This window comes from Malaya genurostris, chromosome 3, assembly GCF_030247185.1.
Source record: "Malaya genurostris strain Urasoe2022 chromosome 3, Malgen_1.1, whole genome shotgun sequence".
Classification (NCBI taxonomy): domain Eukaryota; kingdom Metazoa; phylum Arthropoda; class Insecta; order Diptera; family Culicidae; genus Malaya; species Malaya genurostris.
Genome location: NC_080572.1, coordinates 158779810 through 158798432, shown reverse-complemented (window position 1 = coordinate 158798432; position 18623 = coordinate 158779810). Strand labels below are relative to the sequence as shown.

The 18623-nt window shown below is 39.9% G+C and overlaps 1 long non-coding RNA gene across 2 annotated transcripts; it reads left to right on the top strand.

The window, feature by feature from the left end:
- Positions 1 to 6196: 6196 nt before the first annotated feature.
- Positions 6197 to 7874, top strand: LOC131435742 (uncharacterized). 2 transcript variants are annotated; one of them, XR_009230537.1, is made up of 4 exons: positions 6197 to 6345; positions 6803 to 7019; positions 7082 to 7204; positions 7278 to 7874. It is a non-coding gene; the product is annotated as an uncharacterized LOC131435742 (long non-coding RNA). The 2 variants fall into 2 exon arrangements; XR_009230538.1 differs by lacking the exon at positions 6803 to 7019 and having other exon boundaries at positions 6199 to 6345; positions 7278 to 7873.
- The last annotated feature ends 10749 nt before the right edge of the window (positions 7875 to 18623 follow it).

Here is an 18623-nt window from a genome sequence, read left to right as displayed (position 1 = left end):
TATGGAATGCTGCATCCCGTCCAGTTAAATCCAAGGTGGCAACCCCACCAACGGGATCGTCCTAGTGCTAGTTGGGACGTTAAACAGAGCAAGCACCATGATCCTCCGGCGAGACAGGGGGTTGGCGTAGGCCTGATAAGCCGCCCGTAAAACATTTATTACGAATAATACAGGAGAGAATACGACCCGGAACAATAGGCGCGACGAAATAAGGACTACGATTGGAAACTTGGAACATGGAATTGCAAGTCGCTAGGTTTCGCAGGCTGCGACAGAATAATATACGACGAACTAAATCCTCGCAGCTTCGACGTCGTAGCGCTGTAGGAGCTTTGTTGGATGGGACAGAAGGTGTGGAAAAGCGGTCATCGAGCGGCTACCTTCTACCAAAGCTGTGGCACAACGAACGAGCTGGGAACTGGCTTTATAGTGCTGGGCAAGATGCGTCAGCGAGTGATTGGGTGGCAGCCGATCAATGCTAGGATGTGTAAGTTGAGAATTAAAGGCCGTTTTTTCAATTACAGCATCATCAACGTGCACTGCCCACATGAAGGGAGACCCGATGACGAGAAAGAAGTGTTCTACGTGCAGATGGAACAAGCCTATGACTGCTGCCCACGCAGTGACGTAAAAATTGTCATCGGCAATGTACCGACCGGTAATCGGGCCGAACAGCCTGCATGCCGCATCGAATAACAACGGCCAACGGTGTGTCAACTTTGCGGCCTCCCGAGGAATGGTAGTCAGAAGCACCTTCTTTCCCCGCAAGAATGTCCACAAAGCTACCTGGAGATCACCTGATCAACAGACCGAAAACCAAATCGACCACGTTTTGATCGACGGAAAATTTTTCTCGGACATCAACAATGTTCGCACCTACCACAGTGCGAATATAGATTCGGACCACTACTTGGTTGCTGTATGCATGCGCTCAAAACATTCGACGGTGGCTACCCAACGTCGAAACCGAACGTCGCGCGGCTCCGGGATGCTGGAGTAGCCCAAGATTACGCGCAGCAGTTGGCAGTGGCACTACCAACGGAAGAGCAGCTTGGTGCAGCTACTCTTGAAGATGGCTGGAGAGACATCCGTTCTGCCATAGGTAGCACTGCATCAGCAACACTAGGTACGGCGGCTCCGAACGTAAGGAACGATTGGTTCGACGACGAATGTGAACAGTTAGTGGCCGAGAAGAATGCAGCTTGGGCGAGCCAGCTGCAACACCGGACGAGAGCAAACGAGGAGCGATACAGACAGGCGCGGAACAGACTAAGCTCGGTATCCCGTAGAAAAAAAGCGCAGGAAGACCGAGATCGCGATGGAACAGTTGTTCCGTGCTAATGACACAAGGAAGTTCTACGAGAAGGTGAACCGTTCGCGCAGAGGCCATGTGTCACAGGCCGATATGTGCAAGGACACCAACGGGGATCTTCCCACGAACGACTGTGAGGTGATCGAGAGGTGGCGGCAGTATTTCGACGAGCACCTCAATGGCGATGTGGCGGAATACGAAAGTGGCGGCGCGGTAACGAACTTGGGAACGCGTGCGGAGGACGATAGACTGCCGGTCCCAGACCTCCAAGAAGTGGAGGAGGTGGTAAGCCGGTTGAAAAATAATTAGGCCGCTGGCGTTGACTAACTACCAAGCGAGCTACTAAAACACGGTGGTAATGCACTAGTGAAATCAGTCTACGACACAATCGATCGAGAACAGCTATGGAAAATCATGCACGACTACGGATTTCCGGACAAACTGATACGATTGGTCAAGGCTACGATGGATCGAGTTATGTGCGTTGTTCGAGTATCGGGGATAAACTCGAGTCTCTTCGAAACTCGCAGAGGGCTACGGCAAGGTGATGGCCTTTCGTGTCTGCTATTCAACATTGCTTTGGAGGGTGTGATAAGAAGAGCGAGGATAGACACGAGTGGCACGATTTTCAGAAAGTCCGTCCAGTTACTTGGTTTCGCTGATGATATTGATATTATAGCACGCAACTTTGAGAAGATGGAAGATACGTACATCGGACTAAAAGCTGAGGCCAAGCGGATCGGACTAGACATCAATGTGTCAAAGACAAAGTACATGAAGGGCAGGGGCTCGAGAGAAGATAACGTCAGCCACCCATTACGAGTTCAGATTGGTGGTGATGAAATCGAAATGGTCGACGAGTTCGTGTACTTGGGCTCACTGGTGACTGCCGATAATGACACCAGCAGAGAAATTCAGAGACGCATACTATCAGGAAATCGTGCTTACTTTGGACTGCGCAGGACGCTTCGATCGAGCAAAATTCGCCGTTGTACGAAGTTAACTATCTACAAAATGCTGATTAGACCGGTTATCCTCTACGGTCACGAGTCCTGGACAATGCTTGCGGAGGATCAACGCGCACAAGGTGTTTTTGAACGGAAGGTGTTGCGAACCATCTTCGGCGGAGTGCGGATGGAAGACGGTACGTGGAGAAGGCAAATGAACCATGAACTGCACCAGTTGCTGGGAGGACCAACCCTCGTCCAAACGGCCAAGGTTGGGCGGTTACGGTGGGCCGGGCATGTTGTTAGAATTTCGGAGAACAACCCGGTTAAAATGATACTCGATAATGATCCGACCGGTATAAGAAGAAGAGGCGCGCAGCGGGCAAGATGGATCGATCAAATTGAGGACGACCTGCAGACCCTTCGTAGCTACCGAGACTGGCGGCGAACAGCCATGAACCGAGTTGAATGGAGACGCCTCCTGTGTACAGCAGAGACCCGCATGGTCTACGACTGAAAGAGTAAGAGTAAGTAAGGCATTTTTGGGAATTCAAGATGGCAATTTTCGGTTTATTGATATTCTTTAAGAACCCTTAGAAGATGGGTATTTTTGGAACGAGTATGATGAGTAGATTTCGGAATGTTTGAAGTGGTTCTCCAAGATGGCGCCTTCGGTTTATTTATAATCCTAAAATGCCATTACAATATGGGTGTTTTCGGAATAGGTTTTATGAGAAGATGTCATAAAACGACGTTTGAGGTAACAAACATAATTTCTAATAAATCAGTTTCACATTTGATTGTAAATACAACTGCTCTCAACACAAACATGGATCTTGTAAAATAATCTACACATGAAAAATGATAACATGCAGAAAAATAGAACACATTAGATTCTAATATATTGAGTCTTTAAGTCAACTTCAAACAATTGTTTGAATCAAATAAAACTATTTTTGAATAAAAATTTGAATCAAAAAAAATCTTTTCGAATCAAATTTAGTGTGGCAAATTTCAAAATTTTATTGAAACAAATCAAAAGTTTATTTGATTCTAATGTTTGTTACAGTACATTAAATGTATTTGAATCAAATATGGTGCTGGATTATTGATTCTAAAACATTTTCATTGAATCAAACATTGGTACTAGTTGATTTTGTGATATTTAACACACATTTTGCTAAGATTTCATTTTGTTACATCATTCGAACGGAAAATGTCGTTCGACTAAGTAATAACTTTCGAATTTTAACTATCTGCACTATTGAAATCGTTCGAATTGTGCGATACTATAGTGAGTGCTATCATAGGATAGGTAGGTTATGAATTATGTATGTAAAGCGAACATACATTTGTATTCATTCCAGATAACGGTTCACAGTAGAACTTTTGGAAATTATTATGCGAAATGAAGTAGAGGAGTTAATACCGCAGCCGTACTCAGCTGAGTGCACAAAATGCATTCAATAATAAATAACAATTTAATTAACAATAATTATTCAAAAATTCTTACTAAATAACAATTCATTGAATTTAAAAAAAATCCATCATTGAATCTACAAACAGTCGCACGAAAACTTGATTTTAGAAAGTAAACTCATTTACTTCGTATCAAATAACAATTGCATTTGATTCCAAGTGAAATGGAATTCAGGTGGAAATGAAATATATTTGAATTCAAAGCACAATATATTTGAATCTAATGTTTATTTTAGTTTTTTCTGTGCCCGTAAAAATAATTTGCTTTGAAGTAAATATCAAATGTATTTGAACCAAAGGAAAATCAAAATAAGTGCTGATTAAAAATAAAATTTCTTTGGATTCAAAGAGTAATATAATAAAATTTAAAATAAATTTTTCTGCGTGAATGCACATATTGAAGAATTAATCTTTTGTGTTTTTGTAAATGAAAAATCGACAACGAACTGCATTTTTAAGGTGAAACATGTATTCGTACGCCCGAAATTTTCAAGCGCCTTTAAATTAACGTGTTTTGATAATTGTACAAAAATTTCTGTGAAAATATTATTATTTTTAATGAGAATGATCGGGATAGTGTTTAAAATATGTATATTCGAACATTCTTTAAAATTCTCAAACGATTTTGATTAAACTAATGTGTAATTAAACCTGAAAAATCTCGAAATGATTTTTTCTTGAATATTTTCCAATATGGCATCGATTGTAACAGCGAGTTGAATAGAAAATGGTTCACCCAACGTAATGGCATATATTATCTAAATAACGGAAAACATTAACATGTTAATATTTCGAAAAGAAATTCTCTGCGTTTTGTTTTTTATCAGTTTTAATCTTCTAGTTGAATTAAACAATAATACAGTATAGTCATTTATCTTAGAGGGCCCGACTTTTGAGATACGCACTGTAGGTATTATTTTGGCAAGTCCGTGTTCTGGAGTTGCAAAAACAAGTTGCACAAGCGGTAATATATAACTGTGGGAGTAACTATGATGAAACTAACTTTTCGTTCAATATCTTTGAAAAGTGATGTCAGATCTGCTTATTTTTTTTCGCGAGATGATAACCGAATACAAATTATCTGATTGATTTTTGTTTTCATTGCGTATATAACGCTGTATTCCTGCAACTTTTATGATAATAATCTCATGTCTGCCAGTTTTACGTTCAATTCAAACATCTTGCACAATTTTTTTGCAAGTTTTGAGTTTTATATCAATGTTTTTATAAAACTGAAGAAAACTGCGCACACTGATCTAAACATTCATGAGGCAGCCAAAACAATGCGGACTCTGCAGAAATATATTTTTTACAGCAACGTGATCAATTCGGTTTAGCCTTTGTTGCACTTAAAGTTGTTCTACAGTGATTTTTTCGGTAGTATTATGAAACTTAACAGTGATAAGTTGCACAACCAATTTAAATATATATTTCTAAACATATCTAACATAAATAACATATCTAAATCAATTGTAAAACATCTTGAAAGTTCAGTAAGTTACATTTGCTACTCGGGATGGCGATTCAGCAACATTCAGAATTAGCTACATGGGTCTCCCGTAAGGCTCATGCCTCAGTCCGCTCCTCTATAACTTTTACGTGAATGACTTTGACAGCTGTCTAGTAACCCCATGTACGCTAAGACAATTGGCAGATGATGGCGTGGTTTCAGTTACTGGACCCAAAGCTATTGATCTGCAAAAACCATTCCAAGATACCTTAGATAACTTGTCCGTTTGGGCTGTTCATCTGGGTATCGAATTCTCTGCGGAGAAAACAGAGCTGGTCGTCTTTTCAAGAAAGCATGATCCTGCGCAGCTTCAGCTTCATATGATGGGAAGAATCATCCGACAGGTTTTGACTTTCAAATACCTCGGGGTGTGGTTTGATTCCAAATGCATGTTACACGCAGAAAAATTGGGCTTGTTTAAAATAACAAAAGTGTTAGTAGATTTTTAAACTCAAAGACTGTTTATTTAAAACTACAGTGTGATTGTTTTGAAATATTTTTGTATTTAACAACAACAATGATATCAGTTTCAATTTAAAATAAAATTATGGTAAAAATAAACAACAACAGCAAATTAATCGAATATTCTATACGGTTAAGATCAATCAGAATGTTTATTGCAGGTAAACAAAACCTAATTCAAAACAATGAATAATAATAAAGTTGATTGAACTCAGCTTCACCTTTACATTAAAAAAATATTTGTTTGTTTCTAACAGGATGTGTTTTGCAATGTGAAACAACCAAATTTGTTATTTAAATTAATCAACTAAATTTAATTTGTTTTCGATCAGTGCAAACATTCGTTAGAATAACGAATGAATGGCTTCAACATAATTTTAACGTGTACCTTGATAAGTTCAACTGCGGAGCAGGGATGCCAGGTTCACAGATTAATCTGTGTTTCACAGATTTTCAACTTTCTGCACAGATTTTAAAAATGGGACAGATTTTCACAGATTTCTGAAAATGACCTGGCATCCCTGCTGCGGAGAAAAAAAGTGCCATTATCCGTGGATCAGTAATAAACAAAAGAAAGCGCTCAAATTTTATTAAAGTTCTATTTTTGGATATTTCTGTGACAGTAGTTTTACTCCGTAAGTATGACAATTTATCATTCTCCCAAACTGTTTTCGATACTCCACGATTTAGCCAACGAAACATATTGCCATTATACTGTCTACGGTATTTATATGCGAGCATTAGCCGTTCTCTTCATGAGAAAACGAATTCTAATCAAATTTATTATATATTCCAATTCCCTGCTCGAACCGGAATAATATACACCATTTCATACTACATATAACCATAATTATTTTAGCATCTGGTTCTCTGGCTTTTATCTCATAAATTTCATTTTTTTATAATCACTGACACAGCTGTGCCCGATTGATTAATAAGTATCGATTTATGATTACATTCATGTTCAGTCCCTAGTTTTCTATAGTTAAGAAACTATCCAAATTTAATGAATAAATCAATTTAAGAATTATTACCATACTACGCAAATTGTCTAGTTCTAGTAAATATCTAACTTATATCTCGCGAATGTAGGTTATGTCGGAGGAGAATAAAAATATATTTTCATCCTTCGATTGTACATCGAAGCAATCGTCACCTGATGGGATAATCAATTATATTGCGCAAGTGTCTTTCAATCCTGGTGATTCTTTAGAGGATATTTATGAAGAAATCGATTGGGAATCTCTTGATATTGTGAAATTACTCCGTTCATTAGGAGTATGCAAAAATGTCATTAAAAAATTCATTGGTATAAATGGTGTTTTTTCAAGTGAAATATGTTCATTAGATTGTATTTTTTTTTTCAAATAGATAATGGATATCGAATTACTCAAAGTTATACAAAGAAAAGAAATTGAAACCCTTGTTTGCGAGCCGTACCTTGCAGATCGAACAAGAATCATATCTGGTTTAAACTCCTGGAGAATCTCACAGGTATCATCATTAGTTCACTAGATAATGAAAACATCTTTTTTCATAACAATTTAATGATTTTATATCATTGTAGAACCTGCCTCCAATAAGTTCACCTTTGAAGTCAAGTGAGAATGTTAGTAGCACCCACCGAAGTCCAATGAAAAGCGAGAACTGTACTGCCTCTTTCTTATTGAATAATTCAGCCGGAGGTCAACGGATCCTGAAAGTGTACGAAGAGACGAAATTATTGAGTAAAACAGACAGGAGAAACATTACGCAAATAGTCATCGACGAGTACAAAGACCGCTTTGGAAAATTGACTCACAAGCAGCTTGAAGACCGGCAGCGGAGCTTAGTAAACTGTTTCCATCGGAATCTACGGTATTCATCAAAGCCAATTAATTTGCATACTGTACATCAATCCTTATATTTAAGACAACAGTAATATTGAGGGTCTACAAATTCATAGTAGTTCATAGTAGTAAGAAAATAATTTAAGTGGTTAGTCACATTTAGTGTGTTCGAGGTCTGCGAGATAATATTGTTATTTAGTCGTGCATTTGTAATCACCGTTAAATTGAAAAAAGGTGAACCATGAAATCATCAAATTTGAATTATTATTTTAAGATCGAGGATTTTTTGTATTTCCAAAGGTACTAGTATACCCATCCTAATTTTTGAATAAAAATATAACTTAAAACAAAAGTTGAGATTTATTTAAAGAAATCCATTTTCTCTTTAACGAAAAAAAAAACCTTTGGTTTAGAACAAAAAATAAATAGTTATTCCAAATAAACGATTTTTTTAATTCTAACTAGTTTATTAATTGATTCAACTAAATTTTGTTTATTTAAAATAAATCATCGAATGTATTGTTTCTTTAATAAAATGAATGAAGTGTTTTGTTTAAAAAAAAATGTACTTCGAATACCGTATCCATCAATTTAATTCAACAAAATGTTCAGTGAAATGAACTGATTTATTTATTATTGATAATGTGATTGTCTCGAACCAGTTATTTATTAATATTCACTAGAAGTCTAAGTTGATTTTATCCTCAATTTGTTTTCCCCGAACTGAATTGAATAGTTGAATTTATTGAAAAATTGTTTGGTAATAAAAATGACAGCAAAACATTTTTGATTTTAAACAATATTTTAGTAAAAATAACTAGACCAAACAAATTTAAATAAATATTATTGTTTGTAGTTTCAGTCAACAATATTTGTTGAATCTACCCAGATTTTCTTTTGTCACTATATCAACAAAATAATTCGTTGTTGTAAACCCTGATTTGATCAGTTTTACAATTTTTTTCTCTGCGTGTAGGAGGACACATTAGGTATCTGATAACAAAATGCCAACAAAGAGTAAATTTAACAATAACAGGTGGGGTGCTCATCCGGAAGATCTAATAAAATTGTATCAGACAACGATACTTTCAGTGATGGAATATGGATGCGTTTGCTTTCGTTCCGCTGCAAGCTCTCGTATTATCAAACTTGAGCGAATTCAGTATCGTTGTTTGCGAATTGCTTTAGGCTGCATGCACTCGACACATACAATGAGTCTTGAAGTTCTGGCGGGAGTTTTTCCATAGAAATATCGTTTTTGGGAGCTTTCATCGCGACTGCTAATAAGATGTGAATCTCCTGGTTATTAATAACTTCGAAAGGCTAGTTGAGCTGCAATCTCAAACAAGATTCAAGACAGTATATTTTAACCATATGTCACAGGAAATCTATCCGTGACAGCCTCCTAAATGTCCCTGACTCAACTTTATCTTTCGACACATCCATGCAGCGCGAAGTGCGTGGAATCTCGGAACACCTACGCTCGATGGATATCCCAGAAATATTTACAAGTAAGTTCAGGCATATTCACTCTGAGAAAACATTTTACACGGACGAATTACGAATTGAAGAGGCTACTGGGTTTGGTATTTTCAACAATAATGTTTCGGCTTCATTTAGGCTTCAAGAACCTGCAACTGTTTATATAGCAAAGTTAGCAGCAGTTCATTATAGTTTGAGTGTAATCGTCACATTATCTCCAAACCATTATTTTCTCTTCACAGATAGAGTGCAATTGAAGCCATTCGCTCAAACGCTTCTGGCAAAAATGAACCGTTTTTCTTGAGCAAAGTGTTATAAAAACATTTGTCGACGTGGAGAGAGGACATTAGTCTCTCAGCCCAAAGCGATAATAACCCACCAATCAATAATAAACGGTTCATTTAAAAGAGAGGTAATAACAAAGAAAAAGGCAGTGCACTCACCATTCGGGTTGTCGTCACGTTGCCAAAAATCACATCTTTCTCGGCGGTCTCGCCGTCCGTTCTGTTTCCCATGAAGTTCAGATTTGCCGCAGCAGAGAAAATTCCTCAGGCAGCTTTCCCGGTTGATCTTCGTGCGAGGTGGGAGTCGCTTCCGTCCTGTTTCTTCTTCTGGTTCTGCCTGTCGCCTCCAGCGCCAAACCACGGAATCGGTTCTCCGGATACCCTCGTGCCACCCACGATAACGTGACGATTGCACTTCCAGAGGAAACGCCGACCCCTCGCTGATTCTTCGCCACTTCGGTTTTCACCGCCTCCGCACAGGAATCCGATTCACAACGGCCCTGCCGTACTCTCCAAAATTGCTTGCTATACCGCTGCAGTGCGCTCACACAGCGACGCCGGAACCACTCGGGAAACGCTTGACACGGGAATTCTGGATGTTGGCGTGGTGATCACTCCCAATTTTTTGCTGTGAACGGGTCAACATCCAAGTCCGTTGATTTTATCGAAACCACCGATGAGGATCGCTGAACAGGACATCATTCACTCGAGACTCCCGAGACACGCGGTCACGGTTTTTTCAGTCGCTTGCTTCACTCTTTCCCGGCCTTCTTTTTGCACGTCCTCTCGCTCGCGTGTTCACTCAAAAACTGACTTGTCATTTTTTCCCTCCGTCCGGCCGGTGTACTCAAAATAATCATCTGTACCGTTTCGCTCTTCAAGCGAGTAATTTACTATTGTCTCTGTTTTAATGCAGAGTGTTTCGTACACGCTTAACACAAACCCCTCATGAACCTTAAGTTACTAACTTAACTGTAACACAACATTGCCGTTACAGAAAAATTTCTCATGAATCGGCGAAAGCTCGAATCATGAGAAATTTATGAGCCAACACCACAAAGAAGTCCCCCGGAGACTATACATCGCATTATGAACGTGATGCTTAAGACAATCAACGCTCGTAACATGTTCCTGTACGGAACAAGCTTCACAAAACTAAATGACACAAATCCACAAATCTAAACAATAACGCCAGCGAATTCTGGCTAATTCGCGATTACCGCCAACTAACTTATGGCTATCAGTCTCCGGGTAAGTCCTTATACACCAAACACGAAAGTCCTATTGTAACGGCAGAACATTCAATAAACTCTTAACCTATTTTAGTGCTAAATAGGTTTGAATTAACAATGAAGATATAACTAAACAATGTATTTGTGATAGCTTTTTGGTTTGTAACAAATGGTTGACTGTCGTAGAGGAAAAGGGGTATTTAGTCCCTCGATCGTTATGAGCCCAATGCAAGAGTTTTACCGCGCCCAGAATCGCGTTACTTTTGTACGGATTGTCATAACGACCCCTATTACAACTGTCTAACCGATCCGATTTACGAATCTTGACTGCTCTGGATCTTGCATGACGTCGACACCAATCCAGGAATGGGTAGTTTCTTCCGATCTCGTGTTTTCGTGAAACTTTGTAGCTGGTGTAACTCATAGCTGTTTAATCGACTGTCAGTTTCTCCCGATCTGACCAAACGGCAGGCCTGTGAAGGCTTGGTATTCTCTTGGTATCCTTCATGTACGGTTGAATTCAATAGTTGTACTTTTACTCTATGGGTCATTGCACCCAGATTAACCATGTGGCGTAATGCCATTTCATAGTTGATTTCCTCATCATTCAAATGAGTGAAATCCATTTTCCTTATATATTTTAAGTATCACGGAACCAAACCAAATCTTAAAATATCACAAATCTTACTTGAACGTTAAACTAACAAATTTTGGCTCAAATACACAAATCAAAATTTCGTGTGGGATTTTTAGTTGGGCGCCAGTGTTATAAAAACATTGGTCCCTGTTGACAATAGCAAACGTAGAAATCGCCGAACAACTGAATTTGCGCAAAGGTATAGTAGAAGGTGGCATCAAAACGGCGGATGGAACGCAACACAAAATCTCACATTTCATTCGTGTTCCCATAGTTTTCAACGGTCGCAATGAAACCATCCAATTGTTGTTAGTTCCGACGATACCGGATTGCGTAATTTTGGGCATGAACTTTTGGAACAAATTCGGAATCAAGGCAACGTGTTGCACCATTGAAGCAGAGACAAATGAAGCGAAAGCGAAAGAGAATGAGTCCATGAAAACTCTCAGCAGAGACCAACAAAGACGTCTTCAAACAACAATTGCGAAGTTTCCGTTGGCAGAGGAAGGAAAACTGGGAAGAACAACACTGTATGAACACCGTATTGAAGTAGGAGACGCACCACCACGCAAGCAACGCCATTACCCAATGTCACCATATGTGCTGGAGGAGGTAAACCGCGAGATTGACAGGATGCTATCATTAGACGTCATCGAAGAAGCGCGCTTCTCCCCATGGAACAACCCACTCGTAGCCGTGAAAAAGAAAACGGGAAAATATCGAGTTTGTTTGGACGCACGTCATCTGAACTCTGTGATGGTGAACGAGGGATATCCGATTCCGCAAATATCCTCGATTATCAACAACCTAGGAGGCTGTGCATACATTTCATCGATCGATCTAAAAGACGCATTCTGGCAGTTACCCTTAGTAGAGAAATCGAGGCCAGTAACAGCGTTCACGGTTCCATCTCGAGGACATTTCCAGTTCAAGGTTGTGCCGTTCGGACTTTGCACAGCAAGTCAAGCGTTAGCGCGGTTGATGACGCATTTATTCGCGGACATGGAGCCGTACGTATTCCATTACTTAGACGACATTGTTATTTGCTCAAGATCGTTTGAGGAACACATTCAGTTATTGGAAGAAGTGGCGAAGCGACTGTGTCAGGCAAACTTGACAATATCATCAGAGAAATCGAAATTCTGTCGTCGAGAGATACCATATCTAGGCTACATACTAAACGAAAACGGTTGGAAGGTCGACGAAGAGAAAATAAGCAGTGTCGTGAAGTTTCCCATCCCAACAAGCAGAAAAGAGGTACAACGGTTTCTAGGTTTGTGCAATTGGTACCGACGTTTCATTTCGGATTTTTCACGTCTAGCCGTACCATTAACGGAACTCACAAAGACGAAGAACAAGTTTCGATGGAACGCGCAAGCAGACGAGGCCTTTCTCAAGCTAAAAGCCGCTTTAGTATCAGCTCCAGTACTGGCCATGCCGGATTATTCGAAGCCATTCGCAATAGCTTGCGACGCAAGCGATGTGGCGATCGGAGCAGTGCTAACGCAGGAGATCGAAGGAGAAGAACATCCAATCTGCTATTTCTCGCAGAAGCTCTCGTCATCGGAACGAAAGTACTCGGTCACGGAGCGAGAATGTTTAGCGGTCATACGGGCGATCGAGAAATTCCGAGGATACATTGAAGGAATAAAATTTACAGTTTATTGCGACCACGCAGCACTTAGCTACTTGCGTTCAATGAAAAACCCCACGACACTCATGAGTCGTTGGCTCTTACGGTTAAATGCGTTCGATTTCGAAATCAAGTATAGAAAAGGAAGCATAAACGTTGTACCAGACGCGCTTTCACGGATCGTCGCATCAGTCAACTTTACCGGATCAAAATCCAAAGACGACTGGTTCAATCAGCTCGTAGAACGCGTACAGAAGAAAGGAAATCGCTTCCCGGACTTCAGATTCGTAAACGGAGAGCTGTACAAAAACTGTTTGAGCAAAGACGAAGGCGGCAACGCAATTCACCGATGGAATAAGGTGGTGCCTGTTGATGAACGACAGGAACTGATGCGAAGATATCACGATACCCCCACCGCAGCGCATCTAGGATTTCGAAGTACGCTGCAGAAGATTCAAGTCCATTTTCACTGGCCGAAAATGCGAGAGGATGTAAGCAACTACGATTCATCGGACTGTCAGGAACGGGACAACGTGCTTTCACCTAATTACAGTGCCAAGTGTAGAAACAATAACGCTAACCCTGGACCAACTTTGTGGCAAAATGCTTCACACAAATCGGGTCAGCTAAGCCACAAACAAGTTGATGGCAATGTGTTCGGTTGGGTTCACCAGAGTGCTCAGGACAGTTGCGTTACTAGTGCCAAAGAATGTTTAGCGAGCTTTAATGAAATTGAAGGTTGTTACTGTAATGATAGTGTCAAGTATCATTTAGACTATTTGAGTGCGGGTGTGAATGCTCGCCATCGGGCGGAGTCTCTTTCGGAGGAAGGGGAAGAGGCTCATGTGCAGTTGGTGCCAGATCCAATTGTCATACGGGGAGCAGGCAACATAACAGTTTTCGGTTTGAGCAACCGGTTCAACGTGCAACTCACAGCCGGTCTGGTTTCGCGCGTCGCCCCGGAGGAATTCAAGACGGCCAGGATGGCAGCGAATTTTGGCAACCTGACGACAACATAAATGGTGAGTGCACCGCTTTTTCTCACTATTGCCTCTTTTATATGAACCGTTGATTATTGATTGGTGGGTAATTCTCGCTTTGGGCAGAGAGACTAATGTCTTCTCTATATTGACCGATGTTGTTATAACACTGGCGTCGCTGTGTGAGCGCACTGCAGCGGTATAGCAAGCAATTTTGGAGAGTACGGCAGGGCCGTTGTGAATCGGATTCCTGTGCGGAGGCGGTGAAAACCGAAGTGGCGAAGAATCAGCGAGGGGTCGGCGTTTCCTCTGGAAGTGCAATCGTCACGTTATCGTGGGTGGCACGAGGGTATCCGGAGAACCGATTCCGTGGTTTGGCGCTGGAGGCGACAGGCAGAACCAGAAGAAGAAACAGGACGGAAGCGACTCCCACCTCGCACGAAGATCAACCGGGAAAGCTGCCTGAGGAATTTTCTCTGCTGCGGCAAATCTGAACTTCATGGGAAACAGAACGGACGGCGAGACCGCCGAGAAAGATGTGATTTTTGGCAACGTGACGACAACCCGAATGGTGAGTGCACTGCCTTTTTCTTTGTTATTACCTCTCTTTTAAATGAACCGTTTATTATTGATTGGTGGGTTATTATCGCTTTGGGCTGAGAGACTAATGTCCTCTCTCCACGTCGACAAATGTTTTTATAACACTGGCTGTGTGTGTGTATGTATGTAACGTTTTTTGCACTAACTTTAACGGAGATGGCTGAACCGATTTTCACAAACTTAGATTCAAATGAAAGGTCTTGTGGTTCCATATAAAATTCCTTAATATTATTTGGATCCGACTTCCGGTTCCGGAGTTATGGGGTAGAATGTGCAAAAAATGTGAAAATTAGTGCACCAACTTTTTTCGGAGATGTCCAGTGTTATAAAAACATTTGTCGACGTGGAGAGAGGACATTAGTCTTGTAGTTCCATATAAAATTCCCCAATATTATTTGGATCCGACTTCCGGTTCCGGAGTTATGGGGTAGAATGTGCAAAAAATGTGAAAATAAGTGCACCAACTTTTTTCGGAGATGTCCAGTGTTATAAAAACATTTGTCGACGTGGAGAGAGGACATTAGTCTCTCAGCCCAAAGCGATAATAACCCACCAATCAATAATAAAGACGGTTCATTTAAAAGAGAGGTAAAAGTAAAACAAGCCGTGCACTCACCTTTTCCAGCAGATCGCCGTTCTTGCGAGTCACCAATCCGGGTTGCTTTTTGGTTGCCTCGATGATCTCCGCCTCGGCAAATGTGGAGCACGTAAGCAGTCCATCAACGGTGGTTCGTCGTCACAATGCCAAAGTTGTTCCGAGATCGCCGCGCAGCAGGCCGGAGGACCTCTTGGGAGTCACCAATCCACCTTTCCTTATTGTTCAATTGTTCCTTTCTGTGAGGATTTGATCCCACTGACTGGCGATGTAGTTTTACTCCAGCCTGACCGTCTGCTCTCTCCTTCAACTACCGTCGTCTTCCCCAATGAATAAAGGACTCCTCCTGGAGATTCGCGAAGTTCCGCCCGAAGTATCACACAGGCTAAGGGCGATGGACCACTCCACTCGTGACTCTTCCGCCGTGTTGTCGTGCTTCCGTGGAATTGATTCGCCTCCCGAAATCTCCACCTCGAGCACTTCGTTCCGTTTCGCAAACGTGCGACACACGAACACGGATTTCTCCGGGTGACGGGTGACGAAGGGTCCCACGCGGTCTCTCCTTCCATTTACTCACCGCCGGGTCTGTGCCCGAACGACACGTCCACCGCGCAAATTGCGAGTAATTTACTATTGTCTCTGTTTTAATGCAGAGTGTTTCGTACACGCTTAACACAAACCCCTCATGAACCTTAAGTTACTAACTTAACTGTAACAAAAGTGCCTGAACGACATATTGAATAAAAATTCTCGGTTAATTTTTCAAAACGGCGTATAAGCAAGTGACAGTTTCTCTTTAATCACTCTCTCTTTCGATTAGCCCTTGGAGTATTTAAGATCTTACTAGTATCCGGAATCGGAATATCAAAATTTTCTAACAAGTATCAAAAAGAGAAATAATTTAGACACGATTTGTTGATCGGGTATGCAATCACTGTGAAAACCGACTTTCAACGACCGACGAGTCAGTTCGTCGAGTACGCAAAATGTGTGTGTGTGTGTGTGTATGTATGTAACGTTTTTTGCACTAACTTTAACGGAGATGGCTGAACCGATTTTCACAAACTTAGATTCAAATGAAAGGTCTTGTGGTTCCATATAAAATTCCTTAATATTATTTGGATCCGACTTCCGGTTCCGGAGTTATGGGGTAGAATGTGCAAAAAATGTGAAAATAGGTGCACCAACTTTTTTCGGAGATGTCTAAACCGATTTGAAGATTCAAATGAAAGCTCTATAAGTCCCATACTGAATTCCTGAATTTCATTTGGATCTGACTTCCGGTTTCGGAGTTATGGGGTAGAATGTGCAAGAAAATGAAAATATGTTCTTACTTTTCTCATAGATGGCGAGACCGATTTTCGCAAACTTAAGTTCAAAATTAAGGTTCTGTGGTCCCATACGAAATTACTGAATTTCATTCGGATCCAGAAATATATGTTAAGTTTGTTAAAAATTTTATATCATCACTGAAAAGAAAAATTTTCTAATCGACCTCAAATCTTCTCCAATTCATAGTTTTTGTCAGTAGACGGCCAAACAAACCGATTTCGGTCACTTGTATTATATATGATAGTATGATTGATATGAGAAAGGCATCATTACACCACTAGGTGGATTAAAACAGGTTTTTGTACTAATTACTGCTTTGTGAATTTGCTAAACCAGGAGGCACAGTCTTTGGTTTTCGAATAGACTTTTTTGGTTTTACTCGTGGATTTTTTCTTAAGGTGAACTTTTAGGTTCCTTTTTGGGTAATTTGAAAAATGACTTCTTTTTCTAAACAGACCCTTGAGGGATGACAAACGATGTACCTTCACTATTTTCATCAGAGTCAGAATCCTCTGATGTTAGATTGGAAAAAAGTATTTTCTGTTTCCAGAGGAGGAACAGAAATGACAGTTTTAAGTATTTCTGCATATGCAGCGCAAATTGAAAGATCATGGAAAGTCTCTCCACAATAAAAACATTTCTCAATTTATTTCCTGCAACCATTATCTAAATAGGACTCTTCACACTTAATACATTTCGGCTTAGTACTACAGTAAGTAGTACATACTCTCATAATAACAGACTGGCGAATACCTCTTATGCTTATGACAGACATGTGATTTCGGAATCACTGTACACCATGAAATCACATGTCTGTCACCCTGAATCACGGTGGTATCACGCGAGCATCATGATACAACGGTGATTTCCGTACTACGGTCAATGATCGTTGTACTGTACAAAATCACATCACTGTTTACTGTTACCAGCGCCATTGGCGAGCAATGGTGAACTCATGAAACAATATTTCCTTCTTTTAAGCATCAAATAATAAACAACCATCGTTTTATTTAAAAAACAAAATCTCGATTAAATGCTAACAAGCAGCATAAAACATTTATACTTTATCAACGTTGTAGCATATTTTCAAAATGCAGTCAACAAAGAAATGTGTTTGAAATACAAATAAGTAAATTTATTGTTGAAATGGATTAAAAAACATAATGATTCATATTTTGAATGCACATGTGGTAATAATAAAGGATTAATATCCAATAGCAAACATAAACCAATTGATTGATCATTCTGTTTATTGATGACCTATATTGAATTCCATTTATCACATTGATCCCCTATATTCACTTCTGGAAATTCTAAATCTAATAATTACTTTGTCTTATATCATCAGGTTGAATGCCGTTGGATAGAAAGGAAACTTGTTTTTAAATTGTTTAGAAAGAGAGTCTTATTTTCGGTATGAATAATTCAAGAAGGTTTTGAAATCTGGTTAATGATAAACATAATCCTTTTTATGAAAATTTCGTATTGATAGCATTTTTCTGGAATGTGTGTGTGCCATGCCGTTTTTGATGGTTGCATACTAAGAACATCTTAGATTTATTTACTTTTTTGAGGCTCAATGTTGAAAGTTTAGGGGTTTTAATTTTATCGTGATTATGCTGGTGAAAATTGAAATTTATGCGGATTTTGCCAAAGTCGGCATGATTTACAAACAAAATTTCGCAATTCATCACCTATTTGGGTAGAAATCAGATTCTTTGCATAAAAAAAGTGCTAGTGTCAATCATATTTCCTTCGTTTTTTGTCAGTAAATGTTACGGTAGAACATCAAATTTTCCCTAATGTTAATAACATTTAAACAATGAAGGAAAAAATTCTGTATCCCAGAAAAATGTGTCATAAATGTTCCTTAAAACTACAAATCTGATATGAGCGAAACAGTCATCCGATGAACACTCACACACATAACTAGTTTATTAATTAAGAGAGGCATTGATTATATCAGTCATAAACCAGCTACTGGGAATACACTCCAAACCGTGAAATTTTTTGGTTTCTATATTATCGATCATCGGAGCAAGGAAATCAAGCTAAGTTTTGAGTTGTTTCGTTTCACTGTATTTTCATTCTGTGCGCAAAACATGTCTGTCACCTCATCATTGTACGCGTACAGCGTTGTACAGAAATCATTGTAAGGAAATCACATGTCTGTTAGGGGTATTAGGGAGCCAAACGAACCGTCACACTCCCATGCTCTAGCATAGGAATTTGACGGTTCGTCCGGCTCCCAAAGAAGTATTCGCCGGTCTGTTACTACGAGAGTCTGTAGTAAGTAGCTGTGTGGCCGA